Below are 7,865 nucleotides of genomic sequence, written 5' to 3'. Positions count from 1 at the left end.
AAGCTCTGCTAAAATCCTAGATGAAAATAGCTATTGCAACTCATCATCTTTGAAATCTCTTTTCTGATTCCAAAAACGATGTTACTTGGCTTCAGATTTTAGCAGCTACTTTAGATAACATTGCCAAAAGCATAATTCCCAGGTGCATTCCTGTCCTTGAGTAATGCTGACTGGATGAGGATAGGATTGCTACTAAATCCCTTGTGCTGCATAATGTAGCTATGTTACAGTAGTGAAAGAGCAGAGTCCCTTTGGGGGGTCAATTGATTACACAAATACTATTTCAAGTGTTGGAGGTGGAAAAATACAAATGCATAAATTACATTCATGTGTGTGAGCCATGAGCATACTAGCCTACAGAGGAAGAGACACTTGTCATGGGTAATACCGTATTTTACCTGCTCGTTGTCTCAAAAGAGTTTTACAGTCTGGATTTTCTTTCTTAGGAGAAGGTAACCTGGTATTTCAAAGGTCTCACAAGAGGATTACAGGAGCTGAGATGTCAAAGTATCTACCTATGTTATATGCTTAGACAAATGGAAGAGGGCGTATCACCATCTGTTTGTGCTCAAAGTAACTCACAACATTTCAAGTAAGTATTCATTTATTTATTGCATTTATATCTCTCCTTTCCTCTAAGGAAAGCCCAAAGTGACGTGCATGATTCCTCCCAATTTTATTCTCACAACTACCCTGTGAAGTAAGTTAGGCTGTGAGACTGGAACTGCGTGGCCCAAAGTCACCCAGTGAGATTCATGGCTGAGCTAGCATTTGAACCCAGGTTTCCCAGTCCTAATCCATCACTGTAACTAATAAATACACCACACTGGCTCTTAGTATAACCATTCAGAAGCATTAGAAACAATAATAAATCACAGTATCAATGAATACCAAAAATATACATCACTCAGTATTATTATTATTATTATTATTATTATTATTATTATTAATTTATACCCTGCCCTCCCCAGTCAAGACCAGGCTCAGGGTGGCTAACACCAGGTAAAAACAGTTGATTAAAATACAACTTAAAAACAAGATTAAGTACAACATTAAAACATTAAAATGCAGCCTCGTTGCAGTAGAAACTCAAATCAAAAACTTTTTGGGGATAAAAACGCCAAATCTTCACCAAGGCCAACTATCCAGATTGGTCCTACATGGGCCAGAAAAAAGCCAGGGAAGTCCCCAAATATGAGTTCCATCACAGAAGGAGAAAGGAGAAAGGAAAGAGGGGAGGGGGATCAAGTTGATTCCAAGCCAAAGGCCAGGCGGAACAACTCTGTCTTACATGCCCTGCGGAAAGAAATCAGATCCCGCAGGGCCCTGGTCTCATGAGGCAGAGCATTCCACCAAGCCGGAGCCAGAGTTGAAAAGGCCCTGGCTCTGGTTGAGGCTAACCTGACTTCCTTAGGGTCTGGGACCACTAGGGTGTTGCTATTTATGGACCTTAAGGTCCTCCGTGGGGCATACCGGGAGAGGCAGTCCCATAAGTACGAGGGTCCTAGGCCATACAATATTGGGTAATAAATAAACAATAAACTAACCTACTTTAACAGCTTAAACTAAACACTATAAAACAATGCAAATAAGCTAGGTTAATTAAAGGACTGAAACTAAACAGAAGAAAAAAGAATAATAAAACTAGGAGTGGGATATGAACATTTGGTCTGAGACTCAATCTTCAACACCCAAGGACCTCGCCCCACCTACCACCTGGGCTAATTCAGTTGCTCTTACTTTGATGGACTTTATACCCACCATTATTGTGGGTTATCATAACACATGGCAGTCCTTCCAAACTCTCCCATCAGAGAACATATATTCACCCAAGCTGGGAGCCATTAAGCAAGGCTTTAGGGTGTAGACACCTCACTCTTCTGGGGTCCTGGCTCCCACCAATGACCAAATCCAAAAGGAAATAAATAAACTTTTATTATAGTAGTCTAATGGTATACACTCAGGGGCTAGGAAAGAGGAGAACCTAGTCTAGGTGTTCATTCAAGGCAAAGGAGCAGCAACAATGAATGTAGTCTGAGAAGACATTGCAAACCAATTATCTTATTGAGGAGTAATCATTATAGAAATGATGTAGTCATTTATATTTAAATATAAAATACTAATAATATTTATGAGCAAAGCCTGGCAGTTCATCCCCATGGTTCTGATTAGCATTTCCTTTTATGAGTCATTTTGGTATTTGGCAAAGTAATTGACAATAGTATGTTGACACCGTTATTTGGGGAAAATATGGAGTCAGTTATAATGAACATGAAGTCAATTTACAGAGCTTTTGTTTTTACTGCACCACATGCCTGCTTTAATTGAGCAGCTTGTATACTTCACCAATGACAATTGAAGTTTTTAAATGATATACATGACACTAATAATCTTGCCGAAAGTATTTACTTGTGATATTTCAAGTTCTGAATAATGAGTTTCTATATAACAGATGTTTGTGAAAGGATATGTTAGTCTATTGTGCAGGTCAAGACCTGCATGTCAATTTAGCAAGAACACCGTTCTAATATGGTTCATTTTAGCAGCTGGTAGGACTTTAAAATAAATTGCCACAAGACTATCCAGATGCACTTCCATGCTCGTTCGGTAACGAACATTACATCTATTAAGGTTTATTTCCAAGACAGTTACTGCATTGCCAAGAATGCTCTGAAATAAGTAAGTGACTTCACAAATAGGTAAATATTATATGGCTGCTAAAAGGGCTCAATTGCAGAAAACACGCCTCTGAATCCATGGTAAGGCTGTTAGGGCCAAATTAGATGCAATATTGAACTTGCAATATTGCATTGCTGACAGGCACATAATAAATAGTCACTGAGTAGGATTGGGGCAAGGGCAGCAGGAGAGGAGGGAATTTAAGCCTCAATCTCCCAGTTGTGATACTGGCAAAAATCACCTTCTGCACTCCAGCTGGTTCCCATCACCTCCTGGCAAATAGAAGGGGAAGAAATGGAGGCAGTGAGAGATTTTACTTTCTTGGGCTCCATGATCACTGCAGATGGTGACAGCAGTCATGAAATTAAAAGACGCCTGCGTCTTGGGAGAAAAGCAATGACAAACCTAGACAGCATCTTAAAAAGCAGAGACATCACCTTGCCAACAAAGGTCCACATAGTTAAAGCTATGGTTTTCCCAGTAGTGATGTATGGAAGTGAGAGCTGGACCATAAGGAAAGCTGATCACGGAAGAATTGATGCTTTTGAATTATGGTGCTGGAGGAGACTCTTGAGAGTCCCATGGACTGCAAGAAGATCAAACCTATCCATTCTGAAGGACATCAGCCCTGAGTGCTCACTGGAAGGACAGATCCTGAAGCTGAGGCTCCAATACTTTGGCCACCTCATGAGAAGAGAAGACTCCCTGGGAAAGACCCTGATGTTGGGAAAGATGGAGGGCACAAGGAGAAGGGGACGACAGAGGACGAGATGGCTGGACAGTGTTCTTGAAGCTACTAACCTGAGTTTGACCAAACTGCTGGAGGCAGTGGAAGACAGGAGTGCTTGGTGTGCTCTGGTCCATGGGGTCATTAAGAGTCGAACACAACTAAACAACTAAACAACAACAAGCTATTTGGATCCTAACCTGTCACATGTATCCATTAATTAGCCATGGAGAGCACTGAGATTTCCAGGTCCTTTACCAGAACTACTTTCACAAACCTAGACCCGCTTGTATTTTGTTACCCCACTCTCTGATTATCTCACAACCTCTGAAATGGGTGGCTGGAATTTTCTTGGCCTCTGCCTGTCAGGTTTTTAAGCTCCCTACTGGGTACCCATCCCAGCACCTCCAAACTCCAGAAAAGGCTCTTGCTGTGTTATAAATGTAACTTGACTTAGCATGGGATCCTAACTCATCATGCTAGTGGAAACTACAGCAGGGATTCCCATCAGTGCAACAGAAATTCCCCCCTCTCCTCCTCTATATCTGCTCTGGAGGGTTGGGAGAACTCCCAAGACAGATTTAGGAAGGTGCACAGAGGGAAGAGATGGGGAAATCCTTGTCTTGGTGGAACCTTAGGTTGAATATAAGCTGTGGCTCTGAGTGTGAGAGCATAGACTAAAGGCTTAACAATGGCAATATGCCCCCCCCTTACCTTTGCAGTAAAACACATTTTATCACATGTGAACAAAAGCCTTTTATTCATAGACTAAACAGCAGGAAGACTTGAGAATATGTTAACTGTCAGTCTCTTCAGTTTCTTTCATGCTCCCATCAAAGGGCCCACAAAATCAAAATGTTTTAAACTCAAAGTATTTGGAGAATCCAATGACTCTGTGAATTAATCCTCCAAATTTCATGGACTCTGATCATGTGGATTTGAAAAGTATTTAATGCCTTAATTCCGATTATATTTATGTCACAGCTCTCAGTGCCTTGCCTCAATTGTCCCTTAGAAACTGATTTGGAGGTGTTAAACTAATTAATATGAAAATGCAAATCTAATTAATGCTAACCAACAATGCAAATTTAAATCTTAGTTCCAAAACCAATTTACATGAAAGATTAGTCCATCCGAACCAGTTCTTTTGGCCCTCCGGTTTTTCTTTAAATGTAACCAAGAAACTGCACAGTCTTTTAAAGTGACTGAACAGGTCTTGTAGTGACAGGACATCAAAAATATGTTGGACCCACTCACCTTAGAAGAGAAGGTCATTATGCTTCCATTTCTTGGCCTGCATTGTGAAATATGTAGATAAATCACCATGACTCAGAGGCATATAAAAATACTACAGGTCCAAGAGGTCAAGCCAAGAATATTAAAGCAATTGAATGTGTGGCACAAGAGGAATGAATTTCAAGGCACAGTCACTGCCACTAGTAATATAACCCCATCCTTCTTGGCAAGTATGGCAGGGAAATTATTTCTGCTAATAAAAAATGCCTACTGTGATGTGTGCATTGGATTTAAATGTTTTGTGTCTTTTTGACTGACCTGGCAAATGCACATTAAAGCTCTACAATTTTCTTGTCGTGTTCTGCAAAATTATCTTAAACTGTTTCCATCCATTTTCATGAATAAAATAATTCAGTGTCCTCCCCACTTATCTAGAGAAATCTGCCAGTATTTAGTTATCGGCTCTAATCTGACTAAAAGAGAAATATTTTCCTCACAAGTCCCCCTTAGTTAATGAAGATGCCATGCCTGCACATTAATGTTCTTAAACGTATAGGTGGGGAGGGGAAAGGATAAGATGTTCAGGTGGTAGAGCATGAGACTCTTAATGTCATGCTCACGGGTTCAAGCCCTGTGTTGGGTGAAAGATTCCAGCATTGCAGGTGGTTAGACTAGATGATTCTCATGGTTCCTTCCAACTCAATGATTGTATGACATCCATGACATCTATGAATGCTCCCATTCCTTCCCCTCTGCTTTCGTCTTTTGTCAACATTCTCTATACAGGAATAGATAATGGGGGGACGAGGGTGGTGCTGTGGTCTAAACCACTGAGCCTCTTGGACTTGCTGATCAGAAGGTCAGTGTTTCAAATCCCTGTGACGGTGTGAGCTCTTGTTGCTCTGTCCCAGCTCATGCCAACCTAGAAGTTCGAAAGCACACCAGTGCAAGTAGATAAATAGGTACTGCTGTAATAGGAAGGTAAATGGCATTTCTGTGTGCTCTGGTGTCCATCACAGTGTTCCGTTGTGCCGGAAGCTACTGTTAGGTCCATCATGAGAAGTCCACCAGCTTCTAATCACAGATACCAGCAGCCTTCAAGCAAGAAAACTTGCTCCCTAGCATCCCACTGCCAGAGGATTGCCTCCTTCCATTCATCACTTTGCCTCCTCCAAGTGAAAGAAAACTGGGCAGTGCTGAATGTCACATCCATTGCCTGCTGGAAATAAAAAAAGGGCTTTCCCCTTGGTCTGCCTTTATATCCACTCAGTTGCCAAGTGCTTTGGGTGACATCACAAGAAATCCACAGCCAGTGGCAACAGCTGAGGAGGCATCATCTTCATTGCTTTGAGCCTCACAAAGGCAGGTGGACCTATCAGTGATTGTGTGCTTGTTTATTCAGGAAGCAGGTGGCGCTGTGGTCCAAACCACTGAGCCTCTTGGGCTTGCCAATCGGAAGGTCGGTGGTTCGAATCCCTACAACAGGGTGAGCTCCTGTTGCTCTACCCCAGCTCCTGCCAACCTAGCAGTTTGAAAGCATGCCAGTGCAAGTAGATAAATGGGTACCACTGCAGTGGGAAGGTAAACGGTATTTCCATGCACTCTGATTTCCGTCACGGTGTCCCAATGAGCCAGAAGCAGTTTAGTCATGCTGTCCACATGACCCGGAAAGCTGTCTGTGGACAAACGCTGGCTCCCTCGGCCGGAAAGCAAGGTGAGTGCCACAACCCCATAGTCACCTTTGACTGGATTTAACTGTCCAGGGGTCTTTTACCTTTATACAGGAATACTTTAGGATAGGGAAAGCACAGCATTTCAAAATAAATTCACATGAACTTTGGATAAAAGGTCTTGTTGATCAGTCTGGTTCATCCAAGCTGATATTGTACCTAACTAGGGCGTACATCAGCTCTGTGGGTGCCCAGAATAATTTATTCATGTATTTGATTTATATCCCCTCTTTCCGCCAAGGAGCTCCATGTGGCGTACATTGTTCTACCACATCTCATTTAATTCCCACAATAACCCCATGAGGCAGGTTAGTCTGAGAGTCAGGTCTTGGCCTGTCAGAAGGTCATCCAATGAGCTTCAAATATGAACTTGAGCCCTGATCTCCCAAGTCCCAGTTCAAACACTCTAACCACTGCCCCACAGGCTGATTTGGAGCATGAGCTCACATTCCTGAATTGGAACATGCTACCAAGAAGACATTTCAAATTGGATGAGGGAGTCCCCCACCTTCCCAACTGCCCTGTTGCCTTGGTTTTTTCCCCAGTAAGTTAAACACACCTCATCCCTGCCCCTTTTATCAGAACCAAACTTGAAGCTAACTGGGGAGCCACCAAGAGCTCACAAGGGGAGGGCTGGGACAGTGAGGAATGAGGACCTTTTGCTTTATAGGCAGGTCTAACAATCACAATACATTGTTTTCCAATTGCACTTTAATCACAGTGATTTGGGGGAGGGTGGTTGAAATAAGCAAATATATCACTCATGATGGGGTCATACTTCTGAGAGCTTGGGATGTGAGAGCAGGGCATGAATGCCGATATTAAACTACAGTGGTGCCTCGCAAGACGAAAAGAATCCGTTCCGTGAGTCTCTTCGTCTAGCGGTTTTTTCGTCTTGCGAAGCAAGCCCATTAGCGGATTAGCGCTATTAGCGGTTTAGCGGCTATTAGCGGCTATTAAAGGTTTAAGGGATTAGCGGATTAGCTGCTAAAAGGCTATTAGCAGCTTAGTGCCTTAGAAAAAGGGGGTGGGGAGCGGAAAAAAAACCCCAGGAATCGCAAGACATTTTCGTCTTGCAAAGCAAGCCCATAGAGAAATTCGTCGTGCGAAGCACCTCAAAAACGGAAAACCCTTTCGTCTAGCGGGTTTTCTGTCTTGCAAGGCATTCGTCTTGCGGGGCACCACTGTATTGGGGTGGACTGCATCTTTCTCAATATTTTCCTTAACAAACATCTTAAAGCCACCTCTCTCTCTCTCTCTCTCTCTCTCTCTCATATGAATGGTGTTTCCATGAAAAAGAAATGGTAGGAAGAAAAAACGGATTTTTCCATATTTGTAAGTCGTCATCTACTCTTGGAGGGGCTCCCTTGGCCTGCAAATTTTATCCACTTATGTGAAAATGAAATAAAGTTTGTTGATTCCCTGTTACAGTTAAGGGGAACAAAACAGAGCTTCAGATTTAAATGATCAGATTTAGACTTAAATAATGAATT

This window comes from Podarcis tiliguerta (assembly GCF_965153285.1).
Source record: "Podarcis tiliguerta genome assembly, chromosome: 11".
In the NCBI taxonomy this organism is placed as follows: Eukaryota; Metazoa; Chordata; class Lepidosauria; order Squamata; family Lacertidae; genus Podarcis; species Podarcis tiliguerta.
Note: the sequence above shows the minus strand (reverse complement) of the source record.